General features: G+C 32.9%; 1 protein-coding gene across 2 annotated transcripts in view; it reads left to right on the top strand.

Annotated features, from left to right (window-relative positions):
* The window catches only part of LOC127723550 (uncharacterized oxidoreductase TM_0325-like), a 73,665-nt gene that overhangs the window by 14,912 nt on the left and 38,964 nt on the right, over positions 1-19,789 (top strand). The window lies entirely within an intron of this gene.

The raw sequence follows: 19,789 nt of genomic DNA, 5'->3' as shown, positions 1-19,789 counted from the left end.
TATCATATGTTGTATGGACTGCAAATGCAATAGTCGTATCTTTGGTAGCCTTAAGATGTTATTTGTTCTCGTACAATGCTCAACTCAACTATTGTACTGAAAATGGACGCTAAGTGATAGGAATATCAGTTTTGAAAACAAAATTATGACGGACAGACGACAGAAGCCAAGCAGAGTGCTTTAGATCTGGTGAAATACATATTGCGGGGGTCCAAGAAATTGTAAAAAAAAAAGTACGGACTGCAGATGCAATGGTCGTATCTTTGGTAGATTGAAGATAGAAGATGTAATATTGTCGTAAAATGCTTAACGCGACCATCGCACTAAAAAAAAACGCCAAGTGACAGCAATCTCAATTTTGAAAACAGAATTATGACGGACAGACGACGGATACCAAGCTAAGTGCTTTAAATCTAGTGAAATACATGCATTCACGTGAAAACATGAAGCCTAGACACGGGTTATGTTCTTCTCATATTTTTATGATGGTATAATACTAAACCCCTAACAGGAGGGATTGTGCCTGATATTCATATGATGAAGACATAATCTTTCAATCAGTTTAATTGAGGTCAGTAACTGCTAGTAGTCTGTTGTTATTTATGTATTATTGTCATTTTGTTTATTTTCTTTTGTTTCCTATTCTGACATCGGACTCGGACTTCTCTTAAACTGAGTTTTACTGTGCGTACTGTTGTACGTTTGTTTTTTCTACATTGGCTAGAGGTATAGGGGGAGGGTTGATATCTCAAAAAACATGTTTAACCCCGCCGCATTTTTGCGCCTGTCCCAAGTCAGGAGCCTCTGGCCTTTGTTAGTCTTGTATCATTTTTAATTTTAGTTTCTTGTGTATAATTTGGAGTTTAGTATGACGTCCATTATCACTGAACTAGTATACATATTTGTTTAGGGGCCAGCTGAAGGACGCCTCCGGGTGCGGGAGTTTCTCGCTGCATTGAAGACCCATTGGTGGCCTTCGGCTGTTGTCTGCTCTATGGTCGGGTTGTTGTCTCTTTGACACATTCCCCATTTCCATTCTCAATTTTAATCACTTTTACTGCAGAAAATAGTGTGACAGAATTATTTATATTTTCAAAGACAATGTAAGGCATTAAATGTCTGTTTTCTGTGAACGTTTACAAAATGGAAAAGCGTTAGTATGAAAATACACACCTTTTCTCCTGGAATAAAAAAAACAACAAAAAAACTGAAAAAATCAATGTTTGCCTTTATTATCAATAAGCTGACTTGCTACTGTTCTTAATTGAAACTAAAGTTACAATTTTAAAAAAAATTACAGCGCCTCCGTGCATAGTTGTTACATCATTCAAACAGTGCTTCTTCTCATTTTTTTCATTTTTAACCATCATCTGTACACAATTCATCTACTGTGTTGGAAACAGTCGTGTTTTCATATTCGCTCGAAAGAACGGGTGGGTTCAAGATTTTTGACACATTCTTTTGAATGCTCCCATTGCTAGTTTTGTAAGCTTTCACTGATGCCGTGGAGTGGTGACCAGTTCTTGTCATGATTTCTTGTTCATCAATACCTGCATGGTATAGGGCGGTTGCACAAGTGAGTTTTCAGGAATGATTCTTTCAGTTCCCTAAAAGTCCACCTTTTTGATATAGCTCGCGCATTAGGCCGTGTAATTTATTTACTCCAAGTGCTGATTTTCCATTACGAAAACGATCTTTCCCATCCTTGTTGAGCGGTTTACAATAAAATGTTCCGGAGCCTACAGCTTTCAAGTACTCTTCATAGTAAGCCATTATGCATCGTGGACCTACAAATTAAAACAAATTAAAAGAGTTTCTTTCCGCTTCCTTCTATTCAAAGAAAATTATAACAGTTGCAGGTATATTCTGCAAAACTTATCGTGTATATTATAATTTCGTATATGAGCTTTTGGTTTGAAAATGATTGATTGATTTTTGCTGTTTTACGCCACTTTCAGCACAATTGCATCTGTGTCAAGTGTACTATGTCATATATTGTTTAATGTACTGATTATTTTTTGTATTTGAGAAGACATCGTTTGTATAAAACAATAGTATTGGTACCAATTACACAATACAAGATCTAAATACATATATAAATAAGCAGAGATGTGGGGTAAGCAAATATGTTGGGTAAGCAGAGATGTGGTGTAAACGGAGATGTGAGGTAAGTAGAGATGTGAGGTTAACAGATATATGTGGGGCAAGCAGAGCTGTAGGTTAAGCAGAGTTGAGGGGTAAGCAGAGATGTGGAGTAAGCAGAGATGTGAAGTAAGCATAGATATGTGGAATAAGCAGAGATGTGAGATAAGCAGAGATATGTAGGGCAAGCAGAGATTTAGGGTAAGCAAAGTTGTGGGGTAAGCAGAGATGTCAGGTGAGCAGAGATATGTGGGTTAAGCAGAGATATGTGGAGTAAGCAGAGATTTGAGGTAAGCAGATATGTGGGTTAAGCAGATATGTGGGGTGAGCAGAGATTTGAGATGAGCAGAGATGTGGGGTAAGCAGATATGTGGGGGTAAGCGTAGATGTGTGGGGTAAGAAGAGATGTGGGTTAAGCAGATATGTGGGGTAAGCAGAGATTTGAGATAAGCAGATATTAGGGGGGTAAGCAGAGATGTTGGGTAAGCAGAGATGTGGGATAAGCAGAAAAGTGAAGTAAGCAGAGATGTGGGGTAAAGTTATTTTATATAACGTATTTTTCTTCAATGTTGATAAAGATACAAAAAGAGGATCTGGCAAATACGTCGTCTTTAAATTGACTGTACATTTTTATTAAAAAAATAAGAAATATCACCAGATAAAAAATACACATCTTGGAAAATAATTTGAAAAAACTAAAATATGGGAAACTTCCCGTTATAGATGTTTTTTTTTTTTTTTATTTTTATTTTGTTTTTTTTATTTTGTTTATTCTTTGTTTATTTGTTTAAAGATCAATAAAGAAAAATCAAGTTACACATATCGGTTATCAAAATCATTTTGTTTCCAAACTTAAGACCATACACTTATATACAGTAACATGGTAAGTGAGGACAATAATCTATACAGAAGGTCAAACCGTTACAGAGAACAAAGGACCTTTAGCTATAATTACGGCAAGACACAGAGGACAAATGAAATATAATCTATACAGACGGTCAAACCGTTACAGAGGACAAAGGACCTTTAGCTATAATTACGGCAAGACACAGAGGACAAATGAACAATAATCTATACAGAAGGTCAAACCGTTACAGAGGACGAATGACCTTTAGCTATAATTACGGCAAGACACAGAGGACAAATGAACAATAATCTATACAGAAGGTCAAACCGTTACAGAGGACAAAGGACCTTTAGCTATAATTACGGCAAGACACAGAGGACAAAGGAAATATAATCTATATAGAGGGTTAAACAGTTACAGAGGTCCTAGACCATACACTATAGATACGCTAATTTTACCACTATGGATCACTATGATGTTCTAGTGTAATGTCAAACCAAGCAACATCAATTTCATTGGAGCTGGTCCTGTGAATTTTTCATCAACGCCTAAAAGCTTGGCCCACCTTTCATAACATGTAAGAGGTGTACATGTCACTTTAAAGGGACCAGCAACCACTAAGTTAGAGGTAACCGCATTCAAAACTGTGGCATCTTCTACTTCACTTCTACTATAAGAACTATAAATAAACAAAACAGTTTGTTCAACTTTTCTACTCAGACACACATACGTTATATCTAACACGTAATAAATTGATAGTGTACAACAGCACAAAAGTAAATGCAAAAATATTCATTTTGTTGTAATACAAATAAATGCAAAATATTTAATATAATTATTATCATGTTATATATAAGTTGCTAGATGTTAAACGGCGACCAAAAAGTACTATCAATTGTAATCCTGAATACCATACAAATGGAGCATGCTCAATGCTATTGGGGATTCCGGACAGAACAAATATTTTTGCATTATGCAATCTAAGTCATACACATTTGATACCAATTAAATTAAGTGAACATGAGTCTAAGGACAAATTCTACAATATCATAAATGAAACGAATAAAAAAGGGAATAACAAATGCTTAACGTTTAAAGATTCAATTTCGAAATAAATGAAACTGGTAGACAACGTGCAATCGTTTCCCCTTGTAGTGATGGTACACCAAACAACACTGTGCGGGACAAATTTGCCATTCCAGAATTGGCAAATCTGACTTTGTCTGTTTACAAGATAACACAAATATTTTTTGGCCAAGTGATAGATAATCAAAACAATTAAATTTCCCCATATGTCCCAACATGTCACTGTTATAACTGTTGTCACTACAGCTGATTAAAAGTACATTTCCCATGGGAAATTTAAAAATTCCCATGAAAATATTAGAAGTTCCCATGGGAAAATTAAAATTTCCATCGGAAAAAGTACTTTTCCCATGGGAATTGTATAGTTCCCATCGGAACTTTACAGTTTCCATGGGAAAAGAAGAAAACAAAAAGTTCCCATGGGAATTCACCTTTTCCGATGGGAACAGTTTATCTTCCCATGGGAACAATTTTTCTTCCCATGGGAACGATTTTTCTTCCCATGTGAACATTTATTTTTTAGATGGAAAATTTACTCTCTATGGGAACAATTTTTCTTCCCATGGGAACAGATATTTTATTTATGGAACATGTTTTCCTTTTGATTGTTTTTTTCCTAGAAAACTGAAATTTGTTGAAAATGCAGGATTTATGTTAAATTATTGCAGTATGCAGGTTTTCTACAAAATGTCAATTTGGTTTCGTATCTAAAGTTGCACTCAACATGCAACTTCCATTAAAATCTGATTATGCAGTAAAATATGAAGCAAGGACAAGTAAGTTTTTTAATTAAGTTGTGCGTGTGTGATGTGATAACAAAATATTCTTTTTTTTTATTATTGAACTTATAGGGAAAAAAAAAATTTAAAAAAAATTTCCGGTGCGTAGAAATACCACAAATTTTGATTTTCTTCACAAAATACAAGTACCATAAAACAAAAACACTCTAACATGTGAAATAATATATTCATGTACAATCTGTATACACGTGCGTAATTAACGGGTTCTGGTTGAATGAACATGAATTTCAATCGATTACACACAGATGACAATCTGAATCAATAGAGTGTGGCACGTGTCGATAAAACATTTAATACCACTGTAATCATGGTAATTACTAAAGATATGATATAATTTGGAATTATTTATTTATTTATATTAATAACGTCTATTTTATATTATATGTCCTTTTTGACAACTATATCATCCCATCAAGTCCCTAGTACGTAATATTGAGGTGGTCATTTGCGGTATTTCTCCGAACGTCTTTATTTCAACATTTTGATTCTTTCCGTGTTATATTCTGTATAGGCAGTTTATGTAGATAAATTACAAGAACAGAAAATGGTAAATTGAAGTCCTATTACTAGTCTCTGTTGTATTGTTTTAAAAACTTAGCATTGACATGGATTATTGATTTTTGTGACTGTTTTTCTTACATATACACGTACATGTACCAAATATACAAGTTTGTTACTTTTCACTTGAGTGTTTTTGTGTGTGACTTATTTCCGTTTACCTTATTTTTGTTTTGTTTTTTTGTAGCAAATGGGATTGAATACAAGGTATAATAACACCTCTCCTTTTACAAATACAAACACAAAATATATACATATAAGATAATGACGAAAAACAAAATAGGAATGCATGTAATACAAACTATAAAAATGCAATATAATATTGTTGTAATATGAAATGGCGTGAAGTGTGAGTAAGTAGGAATTCAGAATTTTGATAGTATGTGTAATTCTGATACGAGATTGAACAGATTCAAAATTGGCTTTACTTTGCTGAAATGTATAAAAGTCACCGTGATCAGCCAATAGAAGCTCAATTGGTATAGCATTTTTTTTTAAATCAAAAACGATTTTTCTCTTGCTTCGTTTTAATATGGGCACTAGACAAAAATATGAATACAATCCTCAACCGCATGGCTACAGCTGCATACGGGATTTAGTTTAATATTAACACGGTGCAGATCTGCATTTTAAGAGCTTCGCATATTTCTGAACCATGAATAATATCAAATTTTCTAACACCACAACTAAAGTAGAAGGGTGGCTATTTTTATATTTCGGGAAGTCCATATGTCGTGCTTTTGACTTCCATTCAATTGTATTAGATGAGAAAAAAGATGTTCTGGTTATATCTAGTCTATGACGCATGGTTCTATACATAGTTGTTATTATTTCGTAAATCATAATTTGAATTTGACCAACAAGTGGGAGCGTTAAATCGCAGAGATAATCAATGGCAGTCTCGTTATGTAAAGAATGTAACACATTGAGCTTTCTTCGCTTTCTTCACTTTCTTCTGTCTACTAGCAATTTCCGGCCTGTTTCTAAATATGTAGCTTCCCGACTGACACACACGGGCGGCAACCCAGTTACTATTCCTCCTGTTTCTTATTTAACATGTTCTAAATTATTATAATCTTGTTGAGTACAACTATCCCGAAACACATATGCATATTCCATAATTGGTATAATAAATGTTAAGTTTATACGAGCAAGATTATTTCTATATAATGCATACTTCAATTTTTCAAGAACATTTAATCTTGCACTGTGCTTGAACAATTCATAAAGTTTTCTATATGTGTATGCATTTAACCTATCTATACATTTTGTACATATTCCGGCTAGGAGTTTGATGTGTTAAAACAATACCGTGTGATGATTTCAACTTATTTTACACTGAATAATGTTAAGATGTGTATTCATATTCAATTCACTACTCATATCACTATCAACGTCGGAGACTATTTTAGCGCATAGATAGGACATTGAGCAAAAACAGTAGAAAGTTTTAGCGCCAGAGAACAGCCAATTTACCGAAAAGAGAAATTAGCAATGCCATTTTAGAGAATATTATTCATTCGTTGTATAATAATGAATTTTGATATAATATCATGATAGCACAATACAACAACAACAAAAAAAAAAATACAGCAATAATAGTCTAAAAAGTTAAAGAGAAACTCCGCAAAAAAAAAGAAAAATTGACATCTTGTTCATTTTGTATAAAACAGCACAAATTCATAAATATCGACGTTTTATTCTCCTAGATAAAATATCATCATCAATTTCAAATTCTAAATATCAATTCTCTAATTTTTTGAATAACTTTGATCTGTCATTTTTAAACTTTTTTCATAACTAACTTTATGAAACACGTAAATATAGGGGAATTAATTTAGAGCAATTTCATTTATGGATTCTCTCATAATTTAAAGCCATAATTAACTAGTGGTGTTCCGTGTAAAATTATTTCCAATAATCTTATTTGTTCATAACTTTTTTTATCTGGGACTATCATACAATATAAAATCTTATTAAGTCCCAGCCTTTATATAATACCTTTATTAAGTTCCTTACTTGACCATCAGCATGACTAAAGGGATTATTGCCAGAGGTACTGTGAGGTGACACTTCCAGGTATTCAAGCGCGATTTCCTTTCGGGCTTTAAAACTCTTATTACACATACTGCAGGTTCACGCACCTTTTTACTGCTGCGCAGTGTACGGTAATTTAGAACTTTATATTTAAAAATTATCTGTTATAATATACATCTTGTGTACATTTTTTTGTATCTTGAGTCCGACAGTGATATACTATACATTACTAAACTCATACGTGTAGTCAATTTTACTACCACTTGTTTATGAAATACATTTCTGGTGTATCCTACCAGAGAATTAAGGAAGTAACACTTTATTGGGATAATTCCATCTGTAAAATTTGAAAAATGAAAAATTTGTACTACTTGTCAATAATTATTGGCCTTTTAAAACATATAAATATTCATTTCAAAAAAATGTACGCTCTTGTCGATCGTTGGTTTATAAGATAAAAAGTAGAGGAGGGACGACACTCTGCACACGGCACGCAGATTTGTCTTATATTATCGATCGGTCGCGGTGGTATTGTGTCATTTATATCAAACTACTCGTGGTGTGGACATCACCGTTAATGATACCTGGACAAGCGAAATTTGTTGAATTAATTAAAAAAAAACAAGTAATATACAGAAGGGCTGATCATGCAATATACATATACTTTGTACATACATAATAAACAAATTTGTTAGTTATTTCTTGGCAATAAACATATTTATACCCAGGCTGACTGTGTATTACCAAGGGCTAATTTCGACATCGATAATCACTGAATTCTCAATTTATTCAGTTGGTTTAAAGTTTCTAATCGGGACAAAGTTTTGTAAAATACTGTTAAATATTTCATTATTTCGTCATTTGTCAGTAAACAAAACAGAGATAACACTAAAGAGAAGGCAATTAAGCAATCCAATACACAAATAATGCACGATTCAATTATAAAAAAATATATTTTTTCATGATGGTTATTCTTAGACAAAATTTTCATTTTGTTTTCAAAATGATTAAAATACATCAGAGTTTATATGCCTAAAATAACATAATTACTCGCGGATTTGACAAATATTTTGAATATTTTACTTACCGGAAATCATATTTTAGCGACTTATTACGAAGCAACGGCTGGAGACTTAAGGATACTTAAGAATATTTAGAATGTTCGAATAGTGTTCTTTGATTGAGATCAATTTGAATGATTTTCACGTGCTGGCATTTGTAAAATTTACAAAAATCTGTGCCTCGTGATTTAGCAGAGATCGAATACAATTTCCCTCCATTACAGTGCATTTCTTTATTGATAGAATTTACTTTAAAGAAAAAAAACATAAAGAAAATATTTCATATAAAGTGATCTTCTATCATTGATTAATCTTTTTATTTCAAAACTTTCTATATTTTCTGCGAGTGCATTAGAGTATATTTGATATAAAAACATGAACAAATCGATCTTTTCCAGATTCAAAATTGTCGAGGGACGCTAAAATCGTACCACGTGACCTACAAAAGTTTGCACACAGCACCTAAGGCTGTCGCCCCTCCTCTTGATAAAAAGATAAGAAACTAAAGATAGTCACAATCTAAAGACAAAAACCTCCAGAACCGATCTGATTTAAATTCAGGGCCCGTATATGTATAAAGGTACTAAAGTTAAGATTTGTTCCGAACGGACGGATTTTTCTTCATGTTCTACAATAAATTAATACTACGATTGGATATCGTTTTATGCATATCAGTCCAGTTCTATATTTAACTTCCTTTGCTTCGTCGAAGTCATGAATATAGAAAAATCACAGTTTTATATTTCAACTAGAACGTTCCAGAACAGTTTAGGAAATTCGTTCTCACAATTGTTAGTTATATTGTACATGTATAACTATAATGCGAACCTTGTGAAATAGCACGTGAAATTCAAACTAAACGTCAATACATTGGAAAAGCGACGGTTCTATTTATACTTATTGTCAATTTCAAGTTCTGGTTCGACATGCATTGTAATATGTTAAAATTCCATTGATCATCAATTTCGTCTTCGTCAAATATTGCTGTTGGTTTCTGTTGGTTTTTTTTAAGTATACATGTATACACTCCAAGTTATTCCTATGTAATTTCATTTAGATATTTAATGCAAAGTGAATGTTAAAGATGAAAAGTGTGGGCTATGATTGCCAATGAAATAAACTATGCAGCAGAGACCAAATTAGCCCAATTAATTTGTGTGTGTACACGTCGTTCGTATCTGTTATAACAGGAAGGTGCATGGTAACAATACTACCCTACTAAGTTCAAAAGTACATAACAACCCTTTCTTTGTGCATAATACGCTCAGGAACATACATCTTACTATTTTGCATGGATTTTTAGCAAATGCGACTTTTCAACTGTATAGTCTTAAACCTACGCGTTTTTTTTTTCATCTGACCAGCTAAATTTTGGATTAGGTGATCATACAAGTTCGGAGGCTAGGATTTAATTCGGGTAATCTGGCTGACTTCGTGCAATACCCCCGCTCCGTATTCATTAGTTTTTTAAGTAAAACATGCATAGGTTTTTCCGTTTGAATGGTTTTACACTAGTAATTTTTTGGGGCCCTTTATAGCTTGCTGTTCGGTGTGAGCCAATGCTCCGTGTTGAAGGCCGTACCTTGACCTATAATGGTTTACTTTTATAAATTGCGACTTGGATGGAGAGTTGTCTCATTGGCACTCATACCACATCTTCCTATATCTAGTAACATTTTATTTGATGACAATTGTAAAAATGTAAAATGAAACAATAACTTACAAAATGTACTATTCCAACATAAACTTTTGTTGTATGTTTATACAAACCGAAACCACCACTTCATGAGGGGGTTGACACGCTCAAATTAAAAAAAATGTGTTTTAGAGAACAATGCACCAAATTAATTTTATAGGATTTAGTTTAACATTTAAACAAGGAATGTACTACTGGACAAAAACAATTTAAATGTGGGACAAAATCGGCTTACAAAACAAAATTTGTTCAAAGAATAGTACCACGCATGTGACGTATGTAACAGAGGTATCGCAATTGGTGGATAGTTGCCGTTTGTTTAACGTTCAGTGGAAAGTATTTCATGCATATTTAGGACCAAACTAAGTTTGGCAGACGACAAAGCGAAATGGTGACACATTCATTGTTCAAAAGTGTTTTTTAGGAAGTCAAATATATCTGGGAACAGTATATCTAACAGAATACAAGTTTGATACACTAGCAACACTATAAAACTAGTTTGAATGACATTTTATTGATAATATCAGAAATTATTAGGATGATAGCGAGTCCGTTTTTAACACATGTCCTTTTCTGTATCGTATCTTTATTAACTATGGCACGACGATAAAATCCGACTACAATCAGGTAGTGTCAAGTCCCGTCAATATATATGTTCCTGAATATATTTTATGGAAAGTAAATTTTACTATTATTTATTGAACAAAATAAAACGATCAAAACCGCTAAAAGAAAATAAACCCGGTGAATGAAAGCTGAAATAAATGAAATGGTAAAAAAATCATTACACAATTAACCTTAAACTTTCAATGTTACGAACATAATGCTGATTTTTTTTCCTGGCCAGTTTTGATTTAATTAAACAATCCCCCAAAAAATGTCTTGAAATATAGCGGAGAATATTTTTTTAATTTTGATTTATCAAGTTAAATACCTTGTACGATCTATGGAAACACTCCTTGTTAGTGAATTTGGGTTACACCATAAATAAATACACAATTATTTTACTTGGGATGGGAGGGGATTCATTGGCCCTAATAAAAAACCAATACAGGCTTATAGTATTTTGAAGCATTCAAATGAAATGAAACGTAAGATATTTTTTACGAATAAAAAAAATCAAGTCTGCCCAAAAATGATTGATATTTCATAGAAAGATTTATAGTGTGTTCATAGTAAACTTAAACCAGAATGCGTATAGATGTCTCTGCTTATAACTGTCACAAATCACTTCTAAATATTAAAAATCAACGATGTAACATTAATGCATTACTATTTTATCGAAAGGGATCGAGATGCGCTAATTGCGTAATTCAAATTCTCGGACCCTTAATTTTTTTCCAAAACACGTTATAGTTAATATCAGAGATATGTAATACGAGACATATAATACACATGTATAACTTTTAAAGTTTTGTTTAAACACTTTATGACCGTATCTTGGGGGCACTGCTAAAATAATATTTCAAAAAGCAAATTTAAATTTCCATCTTTAAAACTTGTATATCAGATAAATTTGACCACATGACAAGAAATACTACAATAAACCGATGTATTACACATGCCGTCAGTTTTAACGCATCAGCGCACACAGGTTTATCGAATATATATGTGTATATATGTCTCTGATTGGACGAAATTTACCGAAAACCACGCCTACCTTAAACTAATACCCAAGCAACCGCACATGAAAGAAGCATATATCAAACATGGATAAGATTACTAGAGATTTGGTTGGGTATCAATATTTGAAAAAAGTTTAGACTCTTTATTCAAACTCTATATTCAAACTTAGAAGTATAAAACTTGCCTTGAATGTGCCAGTAATGCAAGTTTCGCAAATTTAGAATAAATTTTACACACCATTTCACCTACATTTTGTACCTAGTGAGGAAGAATTTTTTTTTTTTTTAAATTGCAAATTGAAACTATTTCGAATGGTTCTCTGTTCGTACAAAAAAATCATTAGCAATTATCTTAAATTAAAAAATCAAATAGTTCTTTTACCTGTATGCAATCACAAAAATAATTCATAAGGTGGCAGGGTTAACAGAGAGAAGACAGAATCTGCCGTCTCTGTGACTCAAACGACATTAGTGACGAGTACCATTTCATTATTAATTGTGGAACATTTAAAGTAGTAAGAAAGACATTTTTACTGTACTACTGTTGGACAAACCCTAATATCTATGAATTTGATCAACTGTTTAACTCACAACATATTGTAATATTAGAAAAAACTATGTAAATTTATCAAAGTTATGTGAAATTAAGTCAGTCCTCCAAATTAATTTAATTGTATCGTTCATACATGCATGTAATGATTGTATCTTATAGTTATGTGTATGTATGTTCTCTATAACTAGTAATTAAAGTTATATTAGAAATAAAGTATTCGTATTCCTTTAAACTATAAATTACATGAAGACAGCCTAACCGCGGCGTACAGGTAATAAACAAGTGTATATAATACCACAAAGTACTTAATCCTGACCCGTCCTTGTAAATGGAAAACTCTGGATTCTCTTTGATAGTTACATGAGAGATCATAAAAGACAAATCTAACAAAACTTGCAAAAGTGTTTGCGAAAAATGAAACCAAATAAAAGATTAAAGTCTGATTATTTTGTAGACGAGTTACACATTGAAGTAGGAAATTTGACCGAATGAATGAAATAAACTTTTAAAAAAATCAGTGCACATCTTTCTAGTGGTGAAAAACACGCATATAGATGAAAAAGAATAAGTATAATAATAATAATTATGATGTCAATTTCATAAATTCAAGGATAATAACTATAAAACAATCTTAAACACGATTCGTGATTTCCCAGCTATATAGATTAAAACAGATTTATAATTTTTATTCTTAAATTAAATTCTGAAAAACACAGGCATGGCTCTTTTCCTTGGCAGTTCAGCGAACAATATTACATGAAATGCACGATGCTATTGGTCGAAAACAAAGGTGAGAAATTCAAATTGTTAAATCAGCCGCTGGACGGTAGAGTTTCTATTAATTTTTCAATTATAATAAAGGACTTTTGAATGGAAAAGTATGATAGAAATACCTTTAATTTATTGTAATTACATATAATTTTTTATCAAATGATGTTTTTGTTAAACTGCTACAGACATGGTTATAAGTAACCGTCAGTTCATTGCGATATTTCATAGCTCTTTTATAAATTCCGAAGAAAAAAAATAATAAAGGAAAAAGTAATTTTCCCTTGGAAAAATAAATCTTCCCATGAGAAGAATTAATGTTCCCATGGGAAGAATAAATGTTCCCAAGGGAAAAATGTGTTCCCATGGGAAGAAAAATTAGTTCCCTTTGGAACAAAAATAAATTTAGAATTTCCCATGGGAAGAAACTATCTACTAATGTTCCCATAGGAAATTGTAGTTCCGATTGGAACTTTAAAATTCCCATGGGAAAAGTACTTTTTCCAATGGGAACTTTAAATTTTCCCATGGGAACTTCTAATATTCCCATGGGAATTTTTAAATTTCCCATGGGAAATGTACTTTTAATCAGCTGTGGTGACAACAGTGACAAAAAATTGGGGAAATTTAATTTTTTTGATTATCTATCACTTGGCCAAAAAATATTTGTGTTATCTTGTAAACCGACAAAGTCAGATTTGCCAATTCTGGAATGGCAAATTTATCCCGCACAGTGTTAAACGTACACACTATATGGCTATAGGAAAATACCAAAAGTTAAATTTCAAATACAAAACTATGACAAATAATATATCAACAGTCTAATCTAATATTGTGTTTGGTGTATACTGATTTGACAAGTGTTGTTACTTATTATGACCTCAATGAATAAGGTTATAATTGAGAACTGTAGCGATATAAAAAGCTACGTTTAATACCACCACGTGTGCATTTGCCTGTCTCAAGTTTTGAACCTAGTTTTTAGTGGTCTAAAATGATGCGTGTATCTAAATGTTTTTTTGTTGTGTCTCCATTTTTGGAATAAAGCTTTGATGTTTCTGGCGTTCTTTGGTGGTCTTCAATAGAAATATTCGCTACTTTCTTAGACCCGGATTTTGAGCTTGATACTTATAAAACAGACATCTGTTCATTGTTGGTGACAGTATGTTGACCTCTAGATGTAAGTTTGAATGTAGTGAGGGCATCGGTGGGTGAGTGGGCTAAATAGTCCATCAACAGTGAAAGGTTCTCTTTTCTGGGTTGCTGTATTAACATCACTGGAATACAGTAAACAAAAAAGCGGAATTCGTCTTTCATTTAATGCATCAAGTGTCGTTTGTTCTCGTTCGAGTAGCGGTCTATGGTGGGGTTGTTGTCTCTTTGACACATTCCCCATTTCCATTCTCAATTTTATTAATAAAACTAAAAATTAAGTTTAACTGTTTGAGAACTATCAAAAGTGTGATTACAACATTCAAGATTAAAACCAAATGTCACAAATAACTACATCAAAAGTCATGGATTTTTTTGTATACCCAATCAAATTCTATAAGTGCTTGTCCGAATCTAGAAGCGTATAGTTCAGTTGTTGTGGTTGCTTGCGGTCTTCTATAATAGCTGATTGCCGGTTATAGAAGTAAATATATAAGGTATTTTCTTTCGAATTGTTTAAGATTTTGTCATCCTGCTTATTGTATGTATTTACTCAAGGTTGAATGCCGTGCGGAAACCTGTAATTGTTCACTCCTCTGTCCTTTGGTCTTTTTGGATAGTCGTTTGATTGGCAATAATTCCACAACTCCTTATGCACGTATTACCTTTTATTCAATGCTTAACTAATTGAAGTATATTTGCTCTTTATAATATAACGACGCCTTAAGCCGGGGTCACAATTTTTACTGCCGTCCTTGGTAGGACCATTCCCGATTAAAATTTGTTAAAAGTCTGATCAAGATCCTGTGAATCGTGGCTGCAAATTCAAACTTTTATTAAAATTTGTAAAAACATTTATATAATCACGACAACAATCAGATAGTGTTCAGGAAGCGTCCAAATCCACCCGTTTCCATCCGAATTTGTCCCGATTATCCCGTTCTCAATCCAATTCTATTTCGATTTCTATCTTTCCCATGGTAAAAAACGACCGAATCTGTCCCGACAGCGTCCCGATTCTGCCGACATACATCAGACAGTGACCAGACAGTGAACCGACGCTTACGCCAGGTATCTGTTAGAAAACTGTCGCCATATTCGGGATGATCAGGTACTGTCGGAACGCAATCCTATCACAGTCTGCTGTACCGCATTGCAAACGGCTTTTTCTGGACTCAGTCGTACCGTGTTTTGTAATTGTCGGGACTCTGACGTGAGTATTATTGCCGAATTTCGTATTAATAACGGGACTGGTCCTGAACGGTTTTGGCAAAGACGATTCGCGTTCGGGATGAAATCTGGACTAAATCGGCAAAAAACAGCAATGATAAATTTCTCCAGATCATGCCCGTTCCACAGGAAACCGTCCAGAAAACACAGAACATTGTTACGATTTTGATCCGACTATACAACAAAATCGGCTGAGTTTCCCCGAATGTTACGGGATGTACCTAACTGTCTCGGGTGCTTGGCCGACCTCTCCGATTTGTATGAATCTGTTACGAACGTATACTACAGCGTTCAGGCAATGATAGGACATTCCAGATCATTGAGGATAGTAATCCGACTTTTTCACTTTTCGTGTCTTATCGCTGTCTGATCTCAAACGGAAGTCATAATTGGCACTGTGTGAACGCCACATTAGTGATAGACAAAAACGGTTTTGCCTCATGGATGTTATCTTTCAGGACCTATTCATATTGTTAAATAAAGAAAAAAAATCAATGGCAATATTTAATATATTTTTTAACTATTGCTTTAAATTTTTCAATGGAGAAACGGGTTTTTTATGGAAATTGCTAACCCTTCATACACAAAGAATAATGTAACAATTATTTTGAAATGTTTAAATTATATAATAGGTTAAATATAAAAATAAGGAGATGAGGTACGATTACCAATGAGACTATCCACCAATGAGACTATCCACCAATGAGACTATCCACCAATGAGACTATCCACCAATGTTGAAATGACGTGGATGTAAGCAACTTTAGTTCACCTTACGGTATTCAACGTTGAGCAAAACCCATATCGTATGGTCAGCTATAAAAAAGCAACGGCACGACAAAATGTGATACAATTCAACGAGGAAATAGACGGCCTATGTATAGTTTTTTAAGAATTGAATGCTTCATTTTGTAATATTCGTTTTGTGTAAAATTGATAGAAGACATTTTGTACTAAACGGAGGCGCTTCATACTGAAAATATGCGCACGTTAAACGCTTCTACAAAAAAGATGCATCCAATGCATAGAATTGCATTTTATGCTACAACCATGAAATTACAAGTTAAATAACGCCTTTTCTTATTCTTCTCTGTATTGTTTATACGTTATCACGGGTAGAACGTGCAGTCACATATGTTGTTTTGTCTACTGAATTCTGGGATGCCTCGGCCAATCAACATTACAGAATCGTAGAAACTTCTTTGTAGTGCAATTGCATGTATTTAGATTAGTATAAAATTAAAAGTTTCTGAACTTACTCGCAACAATTTTTGCTTGCCCAATAAGCTGAAAGTATTTCATAATATTTAATGTCATCGATACGTTTGTAAGTACATACATGTATATGCAACAATATTATCATCAACAAAAATAGAATAAAGAAATTCGTTTCGTAAATTGTTTCCAGAATTATTAACAGATCGTTATAACCAGATGCTATAAAGAGCCTCTGTCGCTCACCTGCATCATTATAGGGGAATCGATTTATTAAGAGCTAACTGATATTTTCAGTCATGTTGACATATTTGTAGATCTTATCCTGCTGATCTTTTTTTGCTTTTTAAAGATTCTATCTACATTTGTATCTATCAAACTTTTCAAGATGATAGGCAAAAACTAAAAAAAATGCTGGGTTAAAATCATCTTTAAAGGGCAGTTACTCCAATAAAGAGTCCACTGAAGATTTCAGCAATGTGGCTTAATTATTTGTAAATCTCGTCTTGTTGATCGTTTTTGCAATCTATAGTTTCTATCTATCTATTATAATTATCAAGATAATAAGCAAAAATGATTAAAAAACGTTTTTTAAGATATGAGGCAAAAACGCCAAACAGATGGTAAAAATCGTCATCAAAGAGCAATAACTCTGATAAGGAGTCGCCTGGTAATTTCAACCATTAAACTTATTTAAAGATCTTGGCTTGCTGATCACTTTTCCACAAAAAAGATCCGTTCAATCTATTATAGTGTTTCAAAATAATCAGCAAAATTGACAAAAAAATGGAAAAATTTGATATATATGGGCAGTAACTCCTAAAATTAGTCGTCTGACAGTTTGATGTAAATAAACAGCAGATAGATCTCAACATTCTGAACATTTCTATATTTTCGCATGTTCTCTATTCAAAGCGATTTTCAAGATAATAGACCAAACTTGCATGTTACCCGTATGTTCTATTTTTAGCCATGTCAACCATCTTGGTTGGAAAGTGCGGTCATCTGACACATTTGTTAAACGTGATTGTTACTAAGTTTGGTTCAATTTGATCAGTAGTGTCAGAGGTGAACATTTTTGTAAGATAGTAATCAAAAACGCGAAAAAATGCTAAAAATCGCCAGTAAAGGGCAATGACTCCAATAAGGAGTCTTTGAACAATTTCGCTTATGTTGACTCGTTTGTAGATCTTGTGTTTTTGATTTTTTTTTATATATTAAAGTTTCTCTCTATCTATTATAGTTTTCAAAATGATAAGCAAAAATGAAAACAAAATGGTAAACTTTGACATTTAAGGGCATTAACTCCTACAAGAAGTCGTCTGACAGTTTTAACGTACATAAACAGCAGGAAGTCTCAACTTTCTGAACATTTTTTGCTTTTTGTCAGATTTTCTCTAATCATAGCGATTTTCAATATGATTAAAACTATCACTTTGCATTTTACCCCTATGTTCTATTTTGAGCCATGTCGGCAATCTTGGTTCGCAGGTGGAATCATCGGACACAAGTTTTAAACTACATACCCTTATAGTGATTGTGACCAAGTTTGGTTAAATTTGGCTTAGTAGTTTCAGAGGAGAAGATTTTTAAAAAAGTTAACGACGACAGACGACGACAACGAATGACGACGGACGCCAAATGATGAGAAAAATAAATAAATAATCACAATTTTGAATATCCCGGAAATTCAACGTTTGTGAACATTTGTTATTTAGTTTTATTCATGCTGTCTCCCTAGTATATCATTATCTTTCCTTTCAATTAGCCTCTCGATATCTTTTAGTTGCGATATTTCAATTGTTTCTCGAACTGACGTGCATCAATCACCTGCTTTTACTGATATAAAGGACATTTTTTCTGAATATCATTTCTCTCCTTAGTTTTACTGATTTTATCCAGAGACTTCATTCTTGACTGCGTGGTACAAAATTTAGGATAATACCTCTTTTGAAAAAGCAGAACACTCGTTTTATATTAGATTTGAGGATGCGGATGGGGGTTTACAGAATAGAGAATAATCGGCAAAGGCAAAAAATATAAAGAAAAGAGAAAAATGGACCAAAAAAAAAATAAAGAATAGCGAATAACCAGGTGCTAAAATATAAAGAATATAGAATAATGGGCAAAAAGTATAAAGAATATAGAAAAATGGCCTAAAAATTAAAGAATATAAAAATGAAAGCGACCCTACCAGACCCTCAAATATTGTACGACTGGAGTTTCCTAACATTTTTATATCTCACCCTGAATTTAGATATTGCGTGGTTTCCGATGTAATTGTTAGCGGCTGATATAAGTGATTCAACGTGTGTCCCGGTTTTATGTTTTATTTGAATTGACATGAAAAACTGCATTAGTCCAATCATGACAACTAAAACAGAATACTTATATCTATTGTTAAGGATGTTCGCTCCTCTTGTTTTTGAAATTTTGCCAGATTTTCGGAATCCTCTGATTTTATCCATGTATTGCCATTAAAAAATGTTGCCCACTAACCCCTACTTTTCTTTTCATAATTTTATTACATATAGTTTAAAAAGCCATATTTGAAAATCTTATAAAATCCTTGTTATTTTTTCATGTTTTTAAAAGAGAAAAGCGGACAATGTTAAAAGTATGAAAACTCTAGAGAGAATCATTTCCCGCCAAATTTTCAATGGCTTATATCTCAAAAGCAAGCACACGGACCCTTAATTTTTTTCTGCTTTTTTGGTTCCTTTATTTATATACTATAAATTTAGAACAGTCTTTTAAAAAGCTTGTTATTTTAAAACAGAGTAGCGAACATCCTTAATTTTTCTGTTATGAGAGTCATTTCATAAGACAAAAGACATTTTATTTCACTAAAGCCCAAACATGGGGTATGTAGTACAACATTTTAACAAACAATAAAAGTGTGAACATAGTCCCATAAGAACAGCATGGTAAACAAAGGTGCAATAGTAGTATATATATAATGAATACTGATATGGGACAAGAAGTACAAATTGTAGTAACATGATTAAGTAACGTTTGT

The sequence above is a fragment of the Mytilus californianus genome, unplaced genomic scaffold, assembly GCF_021869535.1.
Source record: "Mytilus californianus isolate M0D057914Y unplaced genomic scaffold, xbMytCali1.0.p SCAF_13, whole genome shotgun sequence".
NCBI lineage: Eukaryota > Metazoa > Mollusca > Bivalvia > Mytilida > Mytilidae > Mytilus > Mytilus californianus.
This window is presented reverse-complemented; position numbering and strand designations above follow the sequence as displayed.